Raw genomic sequence first — 25819 nt, forward strand, 5'->3', positions numbered from 1 at the left:
CCCTAGTACCAGCTGTTTCTATCACAACATAAATATCAGTCGCTGTCACCTTCAGTAGTGGATGCAGGGCCTCTCTCACAATGGTAATCTCCGCCGCGCTGTCCAGCAAAGTCAGAGCCCATGTCAGATTCCGAAGCCGCGTTCTCACTATCTGTGGCATATCGATGCGCTGTTAAAGCCGTGACTTTCTTTTTAGCAAACTGCGGTCTCTTCGGCGTTGAGCCGTCCTGCTGTCCAGTGCTGTCTGTCCGGCGGGGCTGGTCATGACCTTGCTGACCACCACGACCCCTTCCGCCTCCTCCACCACCGGTCTTCAGGGCCGATGAGTCCTGAAAGGAACGAGGAGAGCGTTGGTCAGAAACCTGAAATCGATCAGGTGATTTAATCGTCGCGCGATCGCGCAAGTCATAAACACGTTCTGTCTGCACAGGCATCGGAGACGCAGGGTGAGACTCCTGTTTCTGTTGTTGTTGCTGTTGCTTCCCTGCTTCTGTTTCTTAGGCCAATTTTGTTTTTTGGACTGGGGCTGAACTTCCGTTTCTGAAGTCTGCCCTTGGGGTTGCTTCTTCTCTTTTACAGAAAAAGGATTTAGACCCTTGCTATTGCGACCCACCTTTCTATAAGCAGCCACAATAATCCTCGCCAGCTGCCTGGGTTTATAGGCATCGGGAATCGCCTCCAAAGCATTAGCTACTTGAAAGTTCACTGCATCCCCCTTGACATTAGCAAGAATTAGATCGCAAACTATATCAAAGGAGCCACACAGGCGCATACCCAATTCAACCGCTGCCTCCGGTCCGTGATCATCTTGAACACGTTTAATGATCGCAGGCAGGACAGCCATAGACGGAGTGCCGAAACACCTCGCATAGACCGCCGCAAATGTCCTTCCCCAGGTTTCACAGTCAACGAGTTCGGGGGCCAAATCCTTCGGTAAACTAATCGTTAAGATTCTATGTTTATCACCAGGAGTTGCAGTCAGTATCCATACACTGCTGCAAACATCCTGTTACTCCCCTTGCATTCCTATACAGTATTGTATACACCTTGAATTCCAATTTCAATTAGTGATGAGAAAAGAAAGTGGTTAAATGGTTTTTATATAGAATGTGTTTGTATAGTAATTGAAAAGTATAATTTATAAATTTATTAAAATACATTTATTTATGTTTATTTTTCGCAGATATTGTATATCATCACTAAAATAAAGTTATCAAGCCTGGAAAATCAAGAAAGAGAAAAGGACAGCAAAAGGACAATTATCTGAAGAAAATTCAACAACCAGTATTGGATGACCAACATCATGTGGGTAAAAAGAAGAAGTCTTCCTGTAAGACAACAAAGGATTTCATTAAAAAAACTTTCAAAGTCTAGAAATAGTGTGCAGAATGTGCAAACTACTGAGAATTGTTCGACCAGAAAAAAACAAATGAACAACAAGAAACGAAAAAAAGAAAGTTTACAATCAAGAGATTCGATGTATGGTAAAAGAAGGCAAAATCAGTATAAAGAAATCCGTAAAAAAATTCTTTATAATAGAGTGGTTCTTAACTTGCTCAAAGATGTGAAAAATATATTGAAAAAGAGCACTATTTTATAAAAAGAAGAAGCATATTGAATCCATTGTTCAAAAGGCTTTTGAAGTAAAAAGGAAACTATTCATTTTAGTTTTAAACAGAAATTGATCACTAGATAAACCAATCCATTTAATGAAGGCCAAAAGTAAGAGTAAAAGAGTAATTAACAGAACACATTTTTGTGATTTTTTGGGGAGAATGGAAACACAGTTCAAGTTCAGAGCCTTTCTTTAATGAAGAGAGTTATTTTCAGACCAATGATTTATTGCTGTTCCTGAGTGCCAGATATTCTGCACTGATGCGTTTTGGTTGTCTGAAGTCAGGAAAACGTATATTTTAAAATATCGCCGCAATAGCAATTTTTAAATTCTATTTGTCACTCACAGTTTTTAACAAAAACGGACTCGGCTGTTCCTGAGGAAGAAGAAGGGTACGGTCAATAAAGGGGAGAAAAAGAAGAAAGGGTAGTGCTCTGTGGAGGGCTACCCTGGGTATCCAATTTGTTGGAATTAATGGCCTCACACACTCTTGCGAGTGTCATGCTTCATCATTGGCGGTTGCTCCTCGTAGGGCAGGCGCTGCAATGCCCTACGGGCTCACCTCAAAGAGGGGCTCTTTATCGGAGATCTTTTTTCCAACAGCCTGTGGGTGAAGTGCAAGTGAGAGGCCAGGGAGAGAATGGATAGTGTAGGGAGGTGATTTAAAATATAGCACGAGGTACCGGAGATCAATTTATTCTGGTGGTTCCCATGCTATATATTAAAAACAGTGGGTAGCCTAGGATCGCCAGAAGTTAGGATTCCGTATCACGATCTAGGACTACAATTCGTATCGTGAGGTCGACATGTTTCTCGCTTATGCAATTATGCTGCGATTCTTCAGGACCTAATAATATACATCTATCGCAAAGGAATGACCTAGTACAGTGTCAACCAATAATACATTTAACTTCCTGTTGTACTACCTGAATTGGACTGCTCTTGCCTAGGGGAGACAAAAGAGAGGATTACCAAAATACAGTGTCAACAAGTGCCCTTATTGACCGTGAACACGCTGTGGTTTGTGTGGAAAAAGTGACTCTGTGGCAGTGACATATTGTGCACAGTGACCAGCTAGTATCAACTATAATCACAATATCACATGCCACAACATTCAAGAGTAAAATAGATAAAAACAGAAGTTATAACTAAAAGCAGCAGCAGTTTCTACATAGTTACTAATTCACAATGGGGTACTCTGTTACTCACCTAAAGGTCAAGGAGTACGGGTGTCAACAGTACCCGGTAGGTATGACTTCAAGGGGGAGAACCAAAAGGAGTTTAATGGCTATAAGGGAGACAAGTACACGTAAATTCGAACTGTTAGTGATCCTTAAATGCCTATTAATTTGAAGATTCTTAAATAGTGTGGTTCTCTGGGTGTCATACAAAAATGGGCGAGCGCGCACCTCATGAATCATACTCTTCATGTTGGGCCAAATCCTCTGCTTAACACTACTAGGTGATCACATTCATGTCGCCAAAAACTCGGGCGTGCGTTCATCCATTAGGAAGGTTTGCAGTATTGTGCAACCTGTTTGGTAGCCTGTGTGGTGAAAGCTAAGGATCAAGGCAGGAGTAAAATACAACATAGAGGGGGGTTTGTTAAAATTAATTCCTTAAGCTCTCAGTGCCTGCTCAGAAGTCAGGTATTGAAGATAAAATAGCGGCATGTAGACCGACATACAATGAGGTCTTGTGCACACTTCAGTAGCTCGCGGTGACTGTGCCCGACTATTGTCAGGTCTGCTCCGTTCACTTAACACACCCCAAGCACTCTCAAAATAACCAAACAGCCCTGATTATAGCTCGCTTTTGTCAGCGTCAGCAGCACCGCGTAGACTGTTCCCGACCCCCATTGTCATCAGGTCAGCTCCGTTAAAACAACAACAACCCGGGCACGCTGCAATGAACTAAAGCCCTGGTGGCGGGTCGTCGGAATCAGTTTAAAAAATGCCCATGTAGCTGGAGAATCGCGAGTGAAGGTTACTTACTGCTCGAGGCCTTGGTCAACGTTGTTGTGCCTACCCATCGCTACCGGGATCCGGATAGTGACGGGTCACGATGTTCCGGTGATTATTAGCAATTGTTTGGGGCGTTACCAACTCGCCTGGCATGTCACGTGACTCGCAGTGTTTACATGGGGGCCATCTTGGAACGGGTCAGTATTCAGTTGTATGCATGCTTAAGTAAACAAGGGGAATCAATATCGAGTACATTTGGATTCTAATGCCTTGTCTATTCGTTTTGTTTTTTATCAAGGTTTAATCATGGAGCATGAACCATTAAGTATCCCTGTGTGTTAAAAGGCACTTCGTTATTGATCCAGTCTTAATAGTCATAATAATGATTATTTCAAACCACTAATTGGTGGGGTCATGTGGAGGTTCAGATAAAGGTACAAGGCAGGGACTTGATGTTAAGACCCATGCTGTGGACTCCCAGTCCTAGGCAGGGAATTATATCAATATAGTCATAGACTACTCCACGGAATGTCCTCATTAAGTCCCCGTCTGTCTGAGGACAACCTGTGTACCCACCTCTGTTCCTTTTGAAATAAATTCTGTTTGGATTTGTTGTTAGGGATCTCAAGGATGAGCCATCTTAGGGAGTCAGCAGTGTGGTTAAATTCTAAAAAGTGCCGGCACATCTTGGTGTTGGTTTTTTTACATCGGAAGTTGCTTCTATGTTCCGATATACGGATTTTCACCGGTCGAGTGGTCATGCCCACATATTGTAGCTCACAAGGGCACTTAAGCAGGTAGATGCAATTGGAAGAGTTGCAGTTGGTATGGCTGCGAATTTCCCACGTGAACGTCTCTGTTAATTCGATGGATTTTGTGATGCTCGTAAAAGGACAGACACTGTAGGAGCCGCAGGGGTAGTGTCCCTTAACTGGGGGAAGTTGCCAGAGTGTGTTCTCTTTGCGAACTGCACCTTGTTTAGGTCTGGTGTGTACTAACATGTCTTTTATGTTTTTAGACCTTTTGAAGGCAAACCTAGGAGTCTCAAGAGTGAGGTCTCCTGTGTTGAGAATCTGCCAATGTCTCTTAATAATTTTCTTGAGTTCATTTGAGACAGGAGTGAAAGTTGTCACACAGGTCAGTGGATCATTGCTTAGAGAGCTTCGGGCATTATCCTCCAGAAGGGCCTCTCTATGATTGTTCTGTGCACGTTTCCGTGCCTTGTAGATCTCCTTTGTAGGGTAGCCTCTATCTTTCAGATTTCGAGAAAGAATGTTAGACTCGTTTCTGTAGTCTGTAAGGTTGGTGCAGTTGCGCCTAACCCGCAAAAACTGGCCAAAAGGAAGGTTCAGTCTTAAGGCTCTAGGGTGGTGGCTCGAGAAGAGTAATAGACTGTTCCGGTCCCTGGGCTTCCGATACATTGTAGTATTAATCTTCCCCCCTTCCAATCTGATGGTAAGGTCCAGGAATGCTATTCTGGAATGAGAGGCAGTGATCGTGAAGGTAAGAAACTCATTCAAGGTGTTCAACCAAGTGAAGAACTCCAGGTACAGGTGTGATGTCCCTGTCCAGAGTATGAGGATATCATCAATGAACCTCCTCCACAGTATGATATTGGAGTGGTAAGGGTTCATTGGTCCATTGATGTGTTGTTCCTCAAAATCTGCCATGTAGAGACAGGCCACCGAAGGAGCAAAAGTGCTGCCCATGGATGTTCCCTGGGTCTGGTGATAATGTTGCCCTTTGAACTCAAAGAAATTCTCTGTCACGGCAAGATCAGCACATTCCATGACAAATGAGGGTGGTGTGGGCGAGGTCCATTCTTCCATATTGAGAATCCTCTCAATCACCCCGAGTGTGGCCCTCTGTGGAATGTTGGTATAGAGGGCCTCCACATCGAGGGTGATAAGGAAGTCAATTTGAATGTCCTCCTGCACAATGTCAAGGAGGCGTAGAACGTCCTTAGTGTCTTGGACATAGGAAGGGATCCTCTTCACTAGGGGTTGCAAGAGGTGGTCACAGAATTGTGATAGGGGCTCCAATATCGAGCCTATACCCGAAACAATCGGGCGTCCGGGTACTGGTGTTGTCCCCTTGTGAATTTTGGGGAGGGTGTAAAAATAAGGTACCCTTGGGTCTTTTTTCACAAGGAATTCCGCCTCTTTTTTAGTGATCCAATCTTGACATTGTGCAGATTCCACCAACCCTGTTATGGTGGTTTTTAGTCGTTCCGTGGGGTCAGTTGGGATGGGGGTGTAGTAGCGTCTGTCCCCCAATTGTCTTAGACACTCTGTTTCATAGTCCTTGGTGTCCATTATAACCGTGGCTCCACCCTTATCTGCCTGTTTTATAGTAATGGTTTCATCATTACCCAAGGAGTTGAGTATTTGTATCTCCATATTGGACAGATTGTGGTGTGTCTTGCACGGTCTAAGAGCTCCAATGTCCTTGAGCACAGCCTGCTCATATGTCAGGACTTCGCTAGGTACCATCCCACTGTGTGGCGTAAAAGTCGATGGGTTATGGAGACCTGAGTCAGTACGTATTTCACCGGGTCTACCATCAAAGAAGGCTTTCAATCTGACCTTCCTGAAGAATTTCTGGATTTCACAGTTTAATTCAAAGTTGTCTATTCGGGGGGTCGGTACAAAGCCCAATCCTTTCTGGAGGACTTTTTCTTCTGGTGTTGTAAGTTTTGCCAACTCTTCCGCCTTTCACGTTGCGCTTCTGGTGCTACAAGGGATCGCAGGGGCCCATCTAGGTACAGGGAAGTTTGTGCTTGATACTACAGCCTGCCCGCCCCGGTCCGACTCGGCAATTAGAGCCGTTGAGCGGAGGGCGGACAGGTAAGAGCCAGACACTTCCAAAGGACACTTCCGCTTCCATTAGCGGTTAGCGCTCTAGTCTTCCCTCAGAAAGGGCTATTTAGCCCTGCCCTTGTTTTGAACCCGCAGTGGTCGCCCTTGGGTGCGCCTAAGGACGCGCCTAAGACAATCCCAAGAGAAGCCCGTCTGCGCCCGTCTGCAACAGGACGGGGCTAGGGGCTATGGGCTCTACTCCTGGGAACCTGGGCCAAACTGGGAAGCACGTCATTTGTTACTCTGCCCAGGCACTAAAATACCTACAATCAGCTCCTCTGGTAGACTGCGCCCAAGACTCTTGGCCATGCCCTGAAGGCCCCTTCTCTTGCATTCATTGTCGCTATCAAGTACCTCTTACTTTCTCCCCCGATGGTAGTAAAACCATAGCACCCAGAGGGTCTTGTTCTCAGATATTCACTACCAACTCCTCTATCGGCAGTTCCAGTGAAGAAGCCCCAGTATTAACCGAGTTAAAAAGTTTCCTGTTAAACATTCGCTCCCTACCTAAACACCACCTTGAATTCTGGGACTTGGTAAATACAGTAAAACCAGATATCTGTTTCCTCACGGAAACATGGCTGAAGCCCCATACTGTCCCTGCCATTCCGTTAGGGGTCCCTTTGGGATATGAGGTTCTCAAATTAGACCGCCAAGTTAAAACTGGTGGCGGTATTGCTGTGGTTTATAAAGAAGGATTGAAGGTCTCCTTACTTGACCAGAGAAGCTGCTCTTCAATGGAGACTATGATCTTCAAAATCAGCTCTACCTCTAAAACTCACTGGAAGGGAGCACTTGTATACCGCCCCCACGGGCCAAGTGCGGTCTTTTCGCTCTCCTTAATGGAATTCTTAGCTCCACATTTTAAAGCAAAGGAAGATTTTATTCTTCTTGGAGACCTTAATATCCATGTAGATCTCCCAAGTCATCCAGACACAGTATCTTTACTTTCGGATTTATCCACGCTAGGGCTAGGACTTCAGAACAGCGGGCCTACACACATACGTGGCCATACCCTGGATCTCATTTTCTCCAACTGCTCTAAAATTAAATGCCGGTCACTGACTCCATTAAACTGGTCGGACCACTATATAGTTGAATTTGTATTTCTAGGTCCTGATATACCACCTCAAAAATCTCTCCCTGCAGTCTGGCGACGTCAGTGGCACAAAGTGACACCAGATGGGCTACAGAAGGTATGGAAAGAACCCACCATTTTAGAAATGGACAATGCTGAGCCCGCTCTTACCAAGTTTAATAAAGCCCTCTTAGAGGCGATTGGTTTACTGGCCCCCTTGAAGTTACACAAGCAGTATCCCACCTCTAAACAAGAGGTGTGGTACACTGAAGAGCTCAGAGTGGAGAAGCAGAGGTGCAGAAAGCTTGAAAAAACCTGGAGGAAATCTTACACGGCAGATAGTAAGAAAGTGTACTCTGAGGCATTGTCCACCTATCATAAAAACATAAAACTAGCCAGGAGAAACTGTCTTACCTCACAATTGGCTGAAGCTGGTAATTCGTCCAGAGAACTTTATAAAATCCTACAGTCCTTTGTAAAATCTGTGGCCTGTGAGAGCCCTGATGATTTCTCTCAAGTTTTGTGTGATGATATCTCCCTGTTTTTTGAAAATAAAATAGAATTAATCTATGATAAAATTACAAAGGCTGCGAACTATAGGAGCAATGTCGTCAGCTCTCCTCCTTTGCCATCTATGTATGAATGCACTCCATTTACTAAGTTCCCAGAAGTCAGCCTACCGACTGTCACCTGTCTGCTTAGTCAAGTTAAAACATAATCCCCTAAGGACTCTCTGTCCACGAAAATGGTTGCCTCTTTAGGTACTTTGCTTTCACCCGGCATTCAATCCGTGATTAACCTTTCTCTTAAGGAAGGGCAAGTGCCTCAAGAATGGAAGAAAGCGATAGTGAACCTTATTTGGAAAAACGCAGCCCTGCGATGGTCAGATCTTTCCAACCTCCGCCCTATCTCCCTTCTGCCTTACCTAAGTAAGTTGACCGAGAAGCATGTGAACACCCATCTGTCTAATTATATCGAGGCAGCGGGTGGTCTGGACTACTCGCAATCAGGGTTCCGACCCAATCACAGCACCGAATCAGCCCTCCTCTACGTAACCGACACCATCAGGATGGCACAGGATAGAGGGGCCTCCATAATTCTGGTGGTGTTGGATTTGTCTTTTTGCCTTCAACACGGTGTCACATGATATTCTTCTCGGTCGTCTTCAGAGGGTGGGGATTGGCGGTTCCGTTCTGTCCTGGCTTGAGAGTTTTCTCACGGGCTACTCACAAAGTGTCCGATTGGGCTCCCATTATTCCATCTCTAGGGAGCTCACCAAGGGGGTCCCTCAAGGCTCATGCCTAAGTCCTACACTTTTTAATGTGTATGTGGCCCCCTTGGCTGACATAGTGAGAGAATATGGGTTCACTCCAATATCATACGCTGACGACACCCAGCTGCTGTTTCCATTCCAGACTTTAACACCGGCAATCAAACATGCATTTGCCACTGGTATGAGAGCAGTGTCCGATTGGATGGCCTCCAATTGCCTACAATGTAATGTGGGCAAAACGGAGGTCATGCTTTTCGGGGATGCCCCTCTCCTGTGGTCTCCTGAATGGTGGCCGTCAGACTTAGGACCAGCCCCATGCCCCAAGCAGGTAGTGAAAAAATTTGTGGTACAGCTTGACCAGTCGCTGCTACTAAAAGAACACACAAATCAGGTAACTGGATCTTGTTTCAGGGTCATCGGACTCCTGAGGCGTGTGTTCCCGTTCCTGGCTGACAATCATAGGAAAACGCTGGTCCAGACGCTTGTGGTCAGCAGGCTAGATTACTGCAATGGGCTTCTTATATCTGCCAATAGAGCACAACTTAACAGACTACAGGTGGCCCAGAATACGGCGGCCAGATTGGTTCTTAACGTCTAGCCAGGTCCCCTTCACGCCCTCTCCTGGATAAACTACACTGGCTGCCCATTCGATAGCGGGTCAAGTTTAAAATGTGCTGTGTAATCCATAAATGCCTGTTTGGCTCAGGTCCCAAATATCTGACTGAAAAATGTAATATGTATACACCAGGCCGCTCCCTGCGCTCTAGTAACCAACTGCTGCTCCATGTCCCACGTGTTAAGAGGGCAAGGCAGGGTGGCCGAGCACTGTCCTACAGGGGTCCTACCATCAGGAACGCATTGCCCCCCACTCTGAGGCAAAACACTAATCTCCTAGCCTTTCGGAAGTCTTTAAAGACCTACCTGTTTCTGACAGCCTAAATCCTGCATCTCTCTCATGACTCTGTCTGGCTCTCTGGTAAGAACACTAGCGTGGAGATACCCCTTCGGGGGTCGATTTCCTGCAGTATATAAGCATATAAATAAATACATATAAATAAATTTCATGCAGTTGATACCAGTGGTCGAGCTTATGAGGTTAGAAATAGTTGTCCAATTCAGAAAGAGAAAATGGTTCCCAGAAATGCAGAAGAAGTGTTAGCTGATGAAGTTCTAGGCAGACATCCTAAAGCCCCAGTGTAAACTTGGTAATGCAGTTGTATGTGAAGTGTACAACAAGAAGCTATTGATATTTTACACAATTTCCAACGAGCACATACTAAAATAAGTGTTAAATAAAAGATCAAGATATTGCAAGGACTAGACCCTTGTAGAGTGAGAAAAAATATTGGTTTACAAGGTCATTCTCTGGCTTGTCTTTCTAGAAAAGTGTGTCAAAGTGTTTTTCACCATTTTAGGATGTTAGCAGTACATCATTCTCAAATGAGGAAATTAGTCTGAAGATTGTATTATGCAAAACGTCCAGCATTAAGGTTAAATGAGTTGAACAGTTCTCTTTTAGGTGGATCAGTATCAGATGTGAAGAAGGTTTGTGATGAAATTGAGTTTTGTTACTTTGGTCCTGAACAAGAGAGTGCAGAAACTGATACATTAGTAGAAGAAAATGTGGAAGAGAATGTGAAACATAGCAGTACAAAAAATGTTGAAGAACACATTACAAAGTTTAAGGTAATTTAATGTGAAAGGCCAAATGACATCATTCATGTGACAATATAATGCATCTCCTCACACTTTAATATAACCTCTGTTACACCCAGTGTTAAATACAGAATATAATTTTTTAAACCATTGACACACCAATACTAGTTACTACATACGCACTCACTGATTCCTACGTCTACACACACATTCACTCATTCACCCATACAATCATTCATACATACAATCACTCATCTTTACAACACTATCATATGCACTCATACACCTATACAGACACTCACACTCTGCCACTCATCCATGGAGTTACTCACACACCTAGTCAGTCCTGTAAAGAATCAATCACACTTCCATTTTCTAATCTATACAGTTAAACATAGAGTACCTTACATTTTCAAACATATACTAACACATACTTACTCTCTTATACAATCATTGATACAAGAACACATTGATCTGCACAGAGTCAGACATCTCTCAGCCAGCCACACACACACTCAGTCTCCCATACAAATACTTGGACAATCAATCAATAACCCATATAGTTACTCATATAGCTACTGATCAACACATGCGGCAGTTTACAGAACAACAGACATAATGATGCACAAATTAAGACAGTTTAGTCACTAACCCATGCACTCAGTGAGACATATTTAATCACTCACTCATACAGTCAGTCATGCACCTACTAAATCCTTCATCCAGACACTTATACATCCACTCATTCTTCAATATGTAAGACATATTTAAACTTTACAGAAACATAAAATCACTGGATGTTGTTATCAGTGATGTCATCAGTGATGTCATTTGAGATGTCATCAGTGATGTCATCAGTGATGTCACTGACCATGTCATGAATGATGTAATATGTGACATGATCAGCAGTGGATTGCGGGTGCGCGATATATAGTTAGTACAACTAACTATATATGGAATTTCAATGGTTTTGTGTCAGTAAAAAAAGGTTTTTTAAATGCTAATTCCTAACTATATATGGTCTATAACCTATGGTTTTTTCAGTGAATTTTCAAGGTTTTGTAAATGCTAATTCCTAACTATATAGGGTCTATAACCTATGTTTTTTTCAGTGAATTTCATTGGTTTTTTAAAAGCTAATATCTATAGCTGTAAAATGTATTCTTCTTTAAATCAAAAAATTTATTTTATATGTTTATTATTATTTTTTTTTATTATTATGTTTTGGTTCGCTCCCGGTTCGCGAACCGGGAAGCTTCCCGTTAGCTCAATGTGGTGCCGCGACCCGGTCCGCGAACCAGTAAACGTTCCGTTTGCGCAACTGCCGCGTTAGAAATCAACATCGTGATGCATCGCGGAAGCGCGACGTATCGCGTTGTCGCATAATGCGTCTTATGACGCGCCGCGTTAGCGCACCCGGAAGTGCTCCGGTACGCGAACCGCGGCGCGAAGCGCAGCTCCCCGGAAGCGATCCGGGGCGCGGCGTGAAAGCGCGACATATCGCGTTGCGGCGTAATGCGTCTTATGACGCGCCGCGTTAGCGCACCCGGAAGTGCTCCAGAGCGCGAACCGAGGTGCGAAGCGCAGCTCCCCGGAAGCGATCCGGGGCGCGTTCCGCAGCGCGTAACTTAAGCGTAACAGGTCATGTGACTTGGTAATAAAACTTTTCGTTGGTTCATTTCACTTTTGGTTTCCTAATGATGTAAGGCTAGGTCATGTGACCTAAAAATAACACTTTTCATTGGTTTAGACCTATTTTTTTTCCAAAATGATGAAAACCCCTCCTTCTTTCTTCACTCTGACTTTCATCTTTGTGGGAGGAAGACCCTTTGTGATCACTGAGCAATGGCTTCATTAGTAGCTTCAGCTGGTGCACCCCCACCACCACCTCCTCATAGGAAGAGAGGACCACCTCCACAGTTCATTACCAACACAGAGGAGGAAGAGGATGAAGAGGATGAAGAAGAGGAACAGGAGATACAGGAAACACCATTTTTACAAGAGGAGCACCGGGTATCTCATCATAAAACTAGTTTCATTTGGCAGTTTTTTTCATTTCCTGAAGGACAGAAAAAAGTTAATGCTCGATATGTGACGTGCCTGATATGTAAAGAGGACTTATCTAGAGGCACAGAAAAGAAGTATAGTTACGGCAACTATACTATGCACCGTCACATGCTGAGGTGGCATCCACTAAACTACAGCCGGGCAGAGATGCGTGACCTTCAGGACAATCCACCAACTCCTGTGGCCAGGACATCGTCACAGGTATCTCTGTCGGGGCCAGAGGCACGGGAAACCGTGCCAAACATTCAGGACAACTTTGTCCATATGAAGATTACCTGTTTATATTGTGGTACATTGCTCTCATGTGCCAATATGAGCATTAACTTAATAAACAGAGCATTTGAAAACCACAAGTGCTTTAAACGCCCCAAAAAGTAAATTTTTTTTTTGCTCCTGTTGAGCCCTTTCCAATGCCTGTTTTTGTTGTTTCCCCCCCAAAAAAACCAAAAAAAACATAAAACTGTTAAAAAAATACAAAAAAAAAAAAAAATGTTCAGAAAAAAAAAATATATATATAAAACAACAAAAACATTAAAAAAAGTTCTTTTCAGAAGTACCTCCCCTTTATAAAAAAAATTGCTAGAATGTTTAGCACTCTGGCAAGCTCTATTTCTTTTGGTTCGCTTCCCGGTTCTTCGCTCGCCGGTACGCGAACCGGGAGCGAACCAGAAAAAAAAAAAAAAAAAAAAAGAAGAGTAAGTATAAGGGAAGTAAACAGAGAGTAATGTTAAAACAAAGACAGCTATAGGGACTAAACCAGAGATACTGTTTAATAGATTTATTTACCGAAGAAAAGATGGAAGAGGGTATAATTGTGAAAAAGAAAATAGATAAGGAAGTGAAAGAAAAAAAGGAGAGTAGAAGAATAACAAAGAAGAGTTTCTTAGAGAATGTGAGTGAATGTTCAAAATAAGATTAAAACATGTGGAATAACAGAGAGAAAAAACAGAAAGCAGAAAAGAAGAAGTAACAGAAAAGGAATAATTGAAACAGCAAAGAAATGTAAATAACATAGGGGCATATTATCAACATAGGCAATAAAAGTTTCGCAGCTTTTATTGGCAGAAATGTGTCGCTAAAGCCGCTTTTGCAGCAGAAAACTGCCCCTACAGCCGCTTTTGCAGCAGTTTTCTGCCGATAAAAGCAGCAATAATTTTATTGGCTGTGTTCATAATATGCCCCTTAGTGTCCTTCAACTACACAGAGAAAGCATAATGAACAAGTAGTGAAAGAGTGATCAGTCAGAGACACTAAGAGTAATAGAGACGGAGTGAGTGAACAAGAGTGAGGAACTATGAGGAGAGGGACTGAGAAAAGGAGTGGAAGGAGTAGAGTAAGTAAGTAAGTAATATAGAAAGGAATGAGGGAAGTAGCAAAGGCAGGAAAGTTAGGGTTAAAGAAATGAAGCAGTGGAACTAATAGTAGTTAAATGTGATAGAAATGTAACGAAAAGAGTACAAAACATTTACCTTATAATTGTCGTTAACTTAGTCACTTGTTATTTTTATACTTTCAATCTGTGAAAGAGAGAACAAACATTTGAAAAATATTAAAACATGTATTTAAAAATTAGAAAAGACAAGGGAAAAGATTGAAGGACAAACAGTTTTTCAACAACTTTGACACTTACAGAAGCTTCTGCTTCTCCAGGCCCCCTACACAGTCCTAAAGATATACATTTTAAACTAACAGTATCTTGATGCAGATGAACTGAGGCCTATCTTGGAACATGGTGCATCTTTTGCACTGCTGTTGTCTCACAAAAGTGACGCAATCGCAGCGCAAAAGAGGTGCACAATCATCATAAAACTGTTCCTAACATTTTAAATGATTGTTTCAGGATGGCAATAAGGTGTGTCCTATCCAGACGTTTGTTTCAGGTGAGGCCTACTCAGGGTTGCAGATCAAATTTAGCCTTGTTGAAGAGTACAGAGGAGATAATACATGTGCAGGGCAACCAATAAAGTTCAGACTTCCTCTGTTTCCCTGGAGAGGCCTAAACTTCATCTGCACAATTTGATTCATAATGTTACGAAACACAGGTAATGTATTTGAAAAATATGCAATTTCTTTTGCTCATTTCACAATCACATCACTTGTGTTTCCTTTGGTTAGGTATCTCATTATGCAGATGTAGTCCAGCATATGAAAGAGTATGCACTGAATGCAACAACTTTGACACTTACAGAAGCCTCACCTTCTCCATGCCTCCTACACAGTTCTAAATGTACATCATAAATACAAACAGTACAGAATTAACTATACATGTTAAATGGTTTATTTTTGCTGTTCTCAGAATGTATGAAATTTCACTAAAAACAGTGACTTGAAGGTATTCATCATATAACAGCGGGGAAAAAAAACACAATCAAAATGATTGTGTTTAAAAAACCCATATAACATAACCAATCAGAAATCAAAACTCCTCAAAAGTAACTTACTTTTCATGACGTCGAAGGATGTCCTATGAACAGCTTACACTCGGTTGTGCTGTTTTTTCAGCCCGCCACTTTCTGAAAGAAAAGCTCCATCGTTTTGAAAAATATGTTACATACAATAAATGACTTCTCGCTCTCTACCACACGTTTCCTCAAGGCCAAATCGTGTAAGAGCCATTTATAACTCTTGGAATTCTTGTAAGCAAATCCCGTCATTTTGTATTTCCGCAACTTTCAGAAAGAAAACGTTCAAGATCACTTTCACAATCCTAGACTAGTAATATCTTACCCTTTTTGCTCACTCATGTTCTACATTTCCTATGACACTGATACTGCTTACTATGAAGCAGACTTACACTACCTCTATGACTACTACAATTATTTAATTCTCTACATCACTTTTAATCACAAAGCAATATAAAACAGTAGATAAAATTATATCAACCCCTAGAATCATTATACGCCAGTTACCTACCCTAAATTCTCTTTTCTGAAAACAGAAAGTAAGAATATTTTTTAGTAAAAAGGCAACATTGTATCGTAGTCAAATGGCAATAATTTCCGAAACAGCAATTTTTTTTACATTTTCAATAACCTGTGTAATAAGCGTATCTTGTCAAATAACCATCATGCAATATAATAGCTGCAGTTACAAATCTTCTTCCTAAAATCAACGACTGTGTAGCCACAACATTTGTAATTAAAGTTGAAGACTTACTTTCATCAGGTTTATATAATTGGATTTGTAAAATGACATTATAATCAAAAGTTTGGACCAATAATCTAGACAGCATTGCAGACTTACATTCCCTCTACTCCATGTTTTGATTGGCTGCTTGAATTAGCTTATAAAAAGAAACAGTTTTTCTGAACTCATTCAAAGTGCAGTTATTTTTCCATGACGTCAAGTGTTATGGTAAGAAGACCGTTTGCTTTGGTAAATACTCTGTTGTCCTTCAACTAATCTGTGCCCACCACTTTCTGTAAGAAAATCTTCTTTTTTTCCAGGAACTATTGTCTCTGTACTACACTTATCCTCAAGGCCAAATCGTGTAGGAGCCATTAGAACCTCTTGAAATTCCTCAGAGCACATCCCGAGATTCTTTCCCTAAAATTTTGGTTTTAAAAACACCAGGTAAGAATTTTTAAGGTCATACGGCAATTTTTTTTTGAAAGTTAAAACAGAATCGTTGCAGAATGACCAGCCGTTTCTAGACTTTAAATAAGCTGTGTAATGTCCTGATGTTATTGAAGGACCGTCATGATATATAATTGCTGCAGTTACAAAAGTCCTTCCTGATATTGACAACTGCGAAGCTACAAAATTTTTAATTAAAGTTGTCAATTTTGTTCCATCAGCCCTACATCGTTGGAACATTAAAATGACATACTGGCCATATGTTCGTATAAATAATGTTGACATCATTTCAGATTTACATTGGCTACACTCCATGTTGTGATCAGCTGCTGTTACTAGCTTATTAAAGGACACTGATTTACTGTCTGGCAAAGTTAAATATATAAATCTTTCTGAGTCTACACTAGTAGTACTTGATACCCTACAGTTCTCGCAGTCATGCTGCCATTGATAAGAAAGCCCAAACAGGTGATCTACATCTACACCTTCAGCATGCAATACATCAAGCATATACATTAAAAACTCCTGACAATCTTGCTGAATATTTTGAGAGAATTGTGTTTGACCTGAACATCTGTCTAACAGATTTCGAATTTTAGACACACTTTCTATTTTTGTTCTATCAGTGCTACATTTCTCTAACACAGAATTTAACAAACTGCAAAATCTGTGATCCGAATTGACCACAATCTCTTCTTTTACATTTTCTAGAGAAAACAAAACATTAACCACTACATTAGCATAGCAGTTGACACCAGAACTGTTTTCAAATTGAAAACCAACAACATCTTCAACAGAATCCTTTTTCTTTCTGCTTATAATTTCAGGTTCATCAACTTTTCGTCTTTTTGGTACAACCTCCCTAGCATTGGTCACATTTCTTCGTTTCCGGCCTACCACACGTTTCTCAAACAAAGGATATTGAGGCAAATGTGGCGCATACTCTCTTCTTAACCTATTGTATTCCTTAACACAATCTAGATCCGCACAAATGTTTGTGACATCACACTCAATCAAGTACAATCCCGATAAAGTTCTAACTCTTGACAATGCCACATATGCCATACCCTCCTTGAACACAGAACTGCCAATATTCACCAATGCACTGTCTACACTTAAACCTTGTGATTTATGGATTGTCACCGCATATGCCAAGCAAACAGGAAACTGCTTACGGCGAACATATAAGTCTTTTACAAGCAAAAATCTAGCAGAACAACGACCATTTAGCTGTACTTCCTCAATGCCATCAAATTTAATTTTTAAAAATTCAATTCCATCTCTATTTCTGTATTTCACAAAATCAACAACATTACCCATTGATCCATTTACCAGACCTCTTTCAACATGTAAATTCCTTCTTAAAATTATACGGCAATTTAAGCACACATTCAGAGTCTTTTCAAAACCTGCAGTTTTAGATATAGTCTTCTCTAATGAATCCAATTTTGTTTTCAAATTCTCAGACAAAATAATAGTTGATCCCATATGCTCTACTCTGTCAATAGCTTCCAGTTTCACAATCTCTTGGTTTTCTAAATACAACATTTTGTTGTTGAAGATGGCACATTCTGCAAGAGTTGGCATCAAACATATTCCAGATTTCTTCTCAGTAATTTTCTGAAAAATATTCTCAGGCACAACGTCTTGTTCTGGATATAAATTTGACAGTAATCGTGCATGTAAAGCTTGTTTCCCATGCTCGGTCACTTTTCCAATTCTAACATCTTGTAGAATATTCTTGTAAACTTCATCCTTCGCCTGACGCATATTTTCATGCAGTTCAGCATAATTGAAGTTTAACCATATATTGACGTTGCCAATGCTCCCTAGGCACTTACTGGTATCTTCATGCGTGAGCATTTTGAACACAGGTTGTCCTTTCACTGGTGTCAGCTGCAGAAGATCTCCGAAAACAATGATGTGTTTGCCACCAAATAACACATCATACTCTGTTTTAAGAACTTCTTGCATTCTCAAATGCACAAAGGCAAGCATGACATTGGAAACCATGCTTACTTCATCAATGATAAGAAGTTTCATTTTCCTCAAGACTCTTGAAACTTCACAACAAGCATCTCCAGATAACTTGTGGTATTGTAATTTGTTATCATGCTCCACTGGCAGCATCAGTAGACGATGCAAAGTAATACCTTTAATGTTATGTGCTGCCAGTCCAGTTGGAGCGGTGACAACACAAGACAGCGATGACTCAGTCCTTTCCTTCAAATAACATGAAATTGCTTTAATGAGGAAACTCTTTCCAGTTCCCGCTTCTCCACTCACGTACAGTCGGACAGGCTTCAACGATGTACATGAGCACTCTTTCTTCTCATGACTTAATCCATGATCAATTTGCTTGGTAACTTCGTCATATATTTTCCTCTGCTCAACGTTGAGTTGTCTTTCCAAGTCTTCTAAGTTAACCGCATCCTCCTGAGCATGTGCCATGGCTCTTTCCACTTCATTCATGGCAGTGGCAGCTTCATTTTCGATAACAGGTCCTCCTAGTGGATCCTGACTCAATGAAACAGAACTCTGACTGTCCTGAGAACTGTCTCTGGCAATCTCGGCTGCAATCGTTGCTTCCTGCTCGATTTCTGCATTCAACATTTGTACATATTTGGGAAAAGCAGGACATTCTATGGTCTCCTTGGCAGCAGTGAAAGAGTCTTCATAACAGAGGAAATCTCCAAGCAGTTCCTCTTCTGCACGCCAAGGCTTGAAAAGTTGCAAAAGTGCTAAATAGAAAAACTCCTTTTTTTCAGGAGATTCGCCACTCAATTTTCGATGGTTTACCAAGTGGCATTTTCTTTGCTTGACCAGACATCCCTCACTTCCAATTACAGCATACACTCCTTTATCAATATCTTCTTTGATGTTCCTCTTGAATATGTAATTTTGTAGAACCTCATACAGACAAACATTCTCGAGGTGACTGCTTCGATTTGGATAATATGTATCCAACATGTTGGTCTTCAAAATGTCGGTACTGTTTGGCTCCTTTTCCGCCAAATACTCAATTTCCCGCACAGGTTTCAGAACTCGATTACGCGTTGCAGCAAGACCAAGACTCGCCCAAACGATACTCCTAGATTTGGCATAGAGACTTGCTGAAGACAACCGGTCAGAACATTCGTAAGCTCCGATTTCTCGATGCGACAACATCTTCAGACTGAAACTGTACAACTTCTTACTGAGGCTCTTTTCATGGGAAATGTCCTCCCACATATCCTTCAATTCTGTCTTTTCTTTTTTGGTGATGTAAGATGTCACATACCGAGCCACAGCCATACAGTTATCAGCCACAAACTGTATATCCATGTTAGCATTCCACATGGACAAAATCACTGGGTTGTAGTCGTTGATGTACTTGGACTCTTCGCTCCTCTTCAAATTGTATGTGTTTTTAGGTGATTTCCTTGTCACATTATGTCGCAGCGAAGACATCAAACTGTTCACTCTTCCTTTAGAAATCACCGGTCGTGGAAAGGCGAAACGACATTTGGTGTAGAACTTGTCCTTGTTTCTGAATTTACGACGACAGTACTTTCCGCAACGATGGCTTTGGAAGCGTATAACTTGTTCTCTTAGGCTTTTGTCCTCCTTTGCATTTGGAACAGCACATGTAGAATACTGTTCTATGAAACTCATCACTAGTCTTCTGGATCTGTTCCAAATTTAGGTGCATCCTTGATCCACAGCAGCATATGTATATGAGGAGCACCTCTTGCTTGGTACTCCTTTCTCCAGAAGAAATCCAACACCTCTCCAAGAGGTGGATTCTTCTTATTCATGATGAAAGACATCATAGCTTCAAATCTATGATTGAAGTACCTGCATACATTCACTGGATCCAAAGAGCACAGTTCTCCGGGTGTCTTGAATCCGATGTTTTCGATGTTTCCAGTTGCCTCTCGTAGAAATTCAAGTAAGTCTTCCCAGCCATACTCGGCACAGCTCAGAGTGAGGAACCATGTGGGAGTTCCTAAGTTCCTCAGCATACATTTTAAATCACCATGACGACGGTACCAGTACTCATTAGTACCACGCTGACACGCCATGAGATTAATCAGGTGACAATCCAAAATACTGTCTTGGACATTGACTTTATCCATAAAGTCACTTGCCGAGATGTTTTGCATGTGTATACCACTTTTCAAGATGTGGTTCACTGCATATGACAGTCCAGACAGATCGCTTTCAAACAGGAGATGAAACAAATAGGGAATGCATTGTCGAAACCTAGCATCTTCTGCATACAATCGTAAAGTCCGGTATTCAGAAGCAGGAATTTGATGAGGTCGCTCATCATATCTTCCTCCTTGACCTGTTGGAAATAGCTGTGGGAAACACCGAGCTTCCAAACTTTCCTCCCAGACACTAATGGGACTCCCTTTAGCTTGTTTCATTTGAAACAACTCAATAGCATTCCCCATGACTTCCTTGGAATGCAAAGGATGAACACTATAATGTTCATATATTTCTTCACTTTTAGAGGGTTCTACTTTCTCAATTTGACCAGCACACAAATCGCTATCCTCTTCCTCACTTACTTCCTCTTCTGCAACATATACATTCTTATAGTACTTATTATTTTTTTTCAAATACAATGTTGCCTTTTTTACTTTCCTAACATCCACTAAATCTTGCCATATTTTTTTATTCTTTGTCGGAACCCCATTAACTAAGATAACCAGAGGTTCCTCTTCCACTTTTTCTACTCCAATTGTGTTAATGTTTTTCTTCAAATCTAGAGGCAAATAAACAACTCTTCCCTTTAATCCTCTCTGTAAATCTGATGGAGGCAATTTCCCTGTCTTTGGCTCCATTCTTACAATAGCCTGAAAGGGATGGATACTTTGAATCAAAATAGATTCATAAGTATTTAAATCCTTCAATTCAGAAGGAATCTCAACCAATTCCAGATTATTATGAACCGCTCTAGCAGGCATCTGGTTTTGATTTAATTGGTTACAACAATAAGTACACACACGTTGATCCGATCCCAAATCAAAACAATTTTCTACCATCAAGTATGTAGCGAAATACTTCCATTCACTATTATTTTCCCTTTCACTTCTTGCATATAAATCCACTAACTTAGTCTGATTCTTATAATAAGTGCGTCGACAACACACACAAGTGAAATTAGGCCTCACACTTGATTTCACCTGAAACGTGGCAATTTCCTTCTGAAAATTATCTGTACTGGAAACCTGTACACTATCTTCCACATTACCCTCTTCTTCTGGGTCAATTTCAACATTCTCCTCTTTACTTCCAAAGTAACAAAACTCAATTTCTTCACACATATTCTTCACCTCTATTTCAGAACCATGCAAAAGAGCAGCGCATAATTGTTTAAGCATAACTGCTGGACTCTTAGCATAATACAACATTCTAACTAATTTCCTCACTTTATTATGATGCACTGCTAGCATCCTGAAATGATGAAAAACACTCTGGCATACTCTCCTGGAAAGACAAGCCAGTGAATGACCATGCAAACCTGTCACTTCTCTCACTCTGCAAGGATCTAATTCTTGCAACAACTTCATTTTCTGCTTCAAACTTTTCTTATTAAATGTCCGTACAAAATCACAAAGCAAATTGATGGAATCCTGTCGCACACTGCAAATACTACTACACTTCCAGGTGTACACAGGTCCCTTAGGACGTCTTCCTAAAACCTCATTACCGAACATCTCTTCTGCCTCTGTTGTCACAAGTTTTTCTTTTTCAACTGGACAACCATCTTTCACCTCATAAGCTCGACCGCTGGTGTCAACTGCATGCACCAAATCATTATCCTGGAAATAACTCTCCTCATTGAAAAATGCCTCACAACTTGAACTATGCATCCATTCTCCGGAAAAAATTTCACAAAAATTACTACGATTAACTATTCTCTTCCATCTACTATTTCTTTTGAAATCATAAATTGCCTTGTTTAGCTTCCTAATTCTATTGATTATCAAAATAAATAACTTTCGTTTAATTTCAAATGCCTGATCAATAACTTTCTCAACTTTTTTTTTTCTCTTATAAAAAACCACTTTCTGTTGACCTTTCTTAATATTTTTTAACAAATTGCCAATTATCCTGTTGCGGAACATTCGTTTACGAATGTCCCTAAACTGTTGTTTCCTTCTACTATCATGCACAGAGTTATCTCTTGCTCCAGCAGTAACATTTTTGATTGGCCTTTCCTTTCCGTTTAAATTGCTTCTCTTTTTCTGGACAAAAACATTTTCTGTAGTACTACTTTTTTTTCTAGAAATGTTTCTTATGAATGTTTTCGTGGTCTTACCCGGTGCTTTCTTGGTGACTTGACGATTTTTTATTGTAGAGGACTGCTGCTGTAAATGATGGACCTGCTGTCTTTGACGTTTTGTAGCCTTTCTCATTCTCTCTTTAGTTGGCATTCTCAAAATTTGAAATGATCTGCAGTTGAATCTGTGGTAAAATATAATAAAAAATGTTATTAACCACTATTACCAAACAGTAAATCAATAACAGTCATCAAAAACTTAACACACTACTTAACATTTTTACATATAATATTTTTTAGTGCTTTGGCAAATTTAGAATACAGAAATAGCAGAAAAGAATTGGAATTCTTCTTCATTTTACCTGTCTTGTTTTATATGTGAATCTGATCTAATTTTATGAGCATATTTTAATATTTTATTGAAGACACTACACATAACCTGTTTTTGAAGGTGTGTTTAATTTAAAATTAAACAGTTTACATTTTTACTTTTCATTTATTGTAAACTTTAAAAATAAATGTTTATAGTTCCATAGGCTCAAGCAGGTCAGCTTCCCACCCTATGTCATACAATTCTGACAAATCGGCATCCTCATCATATTCTTCATCATCCTCAGGATTTAAATCATCCAAGGGATCTACTTCCACTGACGTTTCAATTACAGGTTCAATGATGAGGTCGAGATCAACTGATTGCTGATTGTCATTCATGTTGATGTTGTCGTTATCTTTAAAGAAAGAGAACAACAATGAGATGTTGCAGAGTAAGAGACAAATCTCAGAGATTATAATAGTACCAGTTAATGTGCACCGCTGCTCTGCCACCCATAGTGTGCCGCATTTAGAATGTGGAGCACCATTGAGCAAAAACAGCACAGATGCGTCACACATCTGTGCCGCAAAAGCAGCACATTGCAGGAATCACGTCATAAGCGCGACATGTCTACTGCAATGCACAGGAGGAAGCCTCACATTGCATGGTGCATCACTTCTTATGCCTGTTTCAAACAGGCGTAAGGATTTGATTCAACAATGCTATAAAGCTGACTCAGTGAAATCTTCTAAATTTCACTGTGTTAGTTTTACAGGGCTTTCATGCAAATTAATGCATACCTTGCAACAAAACACTTATATGAAAACTGACGCAGGTTTCATGTGGCACAGGACTTTACAGCATGACACATCTGCCTAGATGCATCAAGTTGTAAATATGTCGCCACATAGCAAATGTTTTGCACCGCCGCTGCGTCACAAAAGTGACGCACAGTGACGCAAAAGAGTCATACACCTATCATAAATCTGTCCCTAACATGTTAAATGATTGATTCAGGATGACATTAAGGTGTGGCCTATCCAGAGGTTTGTTTAAGGTAAGGCCTACTCAGGGTTGCAGATTACATTTACGCTTGTTGAAGAGTATAGAGGATATAATACATGTGAAGACCTACCAATGAAGTAAGTCATGTCCACTTCACTCTTGAACAAAGGCCAGACCTCTTCTGTGTTTGTGGACAGACCTAAACCTCATCTGCACAATGTCATTCATAAACTTAGGAAACACAGGTGATGTAATTGAAAAATGTGGAGTTTCTTTTCCTCATTTCACAATCACATCACCTGTGTTTCCTTTGCTTATGTATCTCATAGTGCAGATGGACTCTAGCATATCAAAGAGTACACATAAGTTGAGCAGTGAATACAACAATTTTGATATTTAGAGAAGATTCAGCTTCTTATCTTGTTGGAGATGAAATGAGGCCAGTCTTGCAACATGGTGCATCTTTTGCATCACTGCTGCATCGGTTTCATGTGGCACGGGACTTTACAGCATGACACATCTGCCTAGATGCATCAAGTTGTAAATATGTCACCACATAGCAAATCTTTTGCACCGCCGCTGCGTCACAAAAGTGACGCACAGTGACGCAAAAGAGGCATACACCTATCATAAATCTGTCCCTAATATTTTAAATGATTGATTCAGGATGACGATAAGGTGTGCCCTATCCAGAGGTTTGTTTGAGGTGAGGCCTACTCAGGGTTGCAGATGAAATTTACGCTTTTTGAAGAGTACAGAGGAGATAATACATGTGAAGCCCTACCAATGAAGTAAGTCATGTCCACTTCACTCTTGAACAAAGGCCAGACCTTTTCTGTGTCCGTGGACAGACCTAAACCTCATCTGCACAATGTCATTCGTAAACTTAGGAAACACATGTGATGTAATTGAAAAATGTGGAGTTTCTTTTCCTCATTTCACAATCACATCACCTGTGTTTCCTTTGCTTAGGTATCTCATAGTGCAGAAGGAGTCTAGCATATCAAAGACTACGCAGAAGGTTACAACTGTATGGAACATGGCTATGTAAGTCAAAAAATCTAAATCTAAATTTGCCAAGCACACATGGGGGCGTATTTACAAGGACCTTGCACCACAGGGAAAGGTCTTAAATTAAAATGGGAAAAATAACATCAGAGAGACTCAAAGGCCTTATAAATATGCCCCAAGCAACCTATGAAGCTCTAGCATTACATATCAAGAAACCTAATTGATTTCAAAAATCGTTTTTAAACACATCATCTAAATAAATTATATACCTACATTCATCAGGAAGTGACTTAAAATGCCCTAAGACACATGAAAGCGTTTTTTTTTAAGCCCTTGCTCCATTTTTAGATCACTTTTAACATGGCTATGTAAGTCAAATAATCAAGATCTAAATTTGCCAAGCACAGATGGGGGCGTATTTACAAGGACCTTGCACCACAGGGAAAGGTCTTAAATTAAAATGGGAAAAATAACATCAGAGAGACTCAAAGGCCTTATAAATATGCCCCAAGCAACCTATGAACCTCTAGCATTACATATCAAGAAACCTAATTGATTTCAAAAAACGTTTTTAAACACAACTTGTAAAGCAATTATATTCATACATTCATGGGGAAGTGAGTTAAAATACCCTAAGACACATGAAAGCATTTTTGTAAGACCCTTGCACTTTTTTTGCATCACTTTTAACATGGCTATGTAACACAAAGAAACAAAATCTATTTGTAAAACACTTGACACAAAGCAACATTTTAAATACACAACTTTCTTCATAATTTTCTCCCTAAACCATACTATTTTCTACCTAAATTAAATGAATCTTTTCTCACCTTAGCAAATACTTTATGAGTTTCAAAACAGTCTCAGAAACACACCAAATTGTCTTTAGCAGAGCAAAAGGTATGCACTCCAGAGTCTGCAGCTATGAAAAGCACAGAAATGCTGTAACTCATCACACATATCTCTCATGTCACCCAATCAAAACTCTTCCCTCACTTTTTTCAAATCAACACCCTTCCCCCCTCTGGCTTTTTTGCATAGCAACCACCTCCTGAAAGACCTCTCATGTTTGCAAGTTCACACAACAATGTTTCAATTGAACTCTGAACTCTCAGTGCACCTGCATATC

This window comes from Lissotriton helveticus, chromosome 1_1, assembly GCF_964261635.1.
Source record: "Lissotriton helveticus chromosome 1_1, aLisHel1.1, whole genome shotgun sequence".
NCBI classification, from domain to species: Eukaryota; Metazoa; Chordata; class Amphibia; order Caudata; family Salamandridae; genus Lissotriton; species Lissotriton helveticus.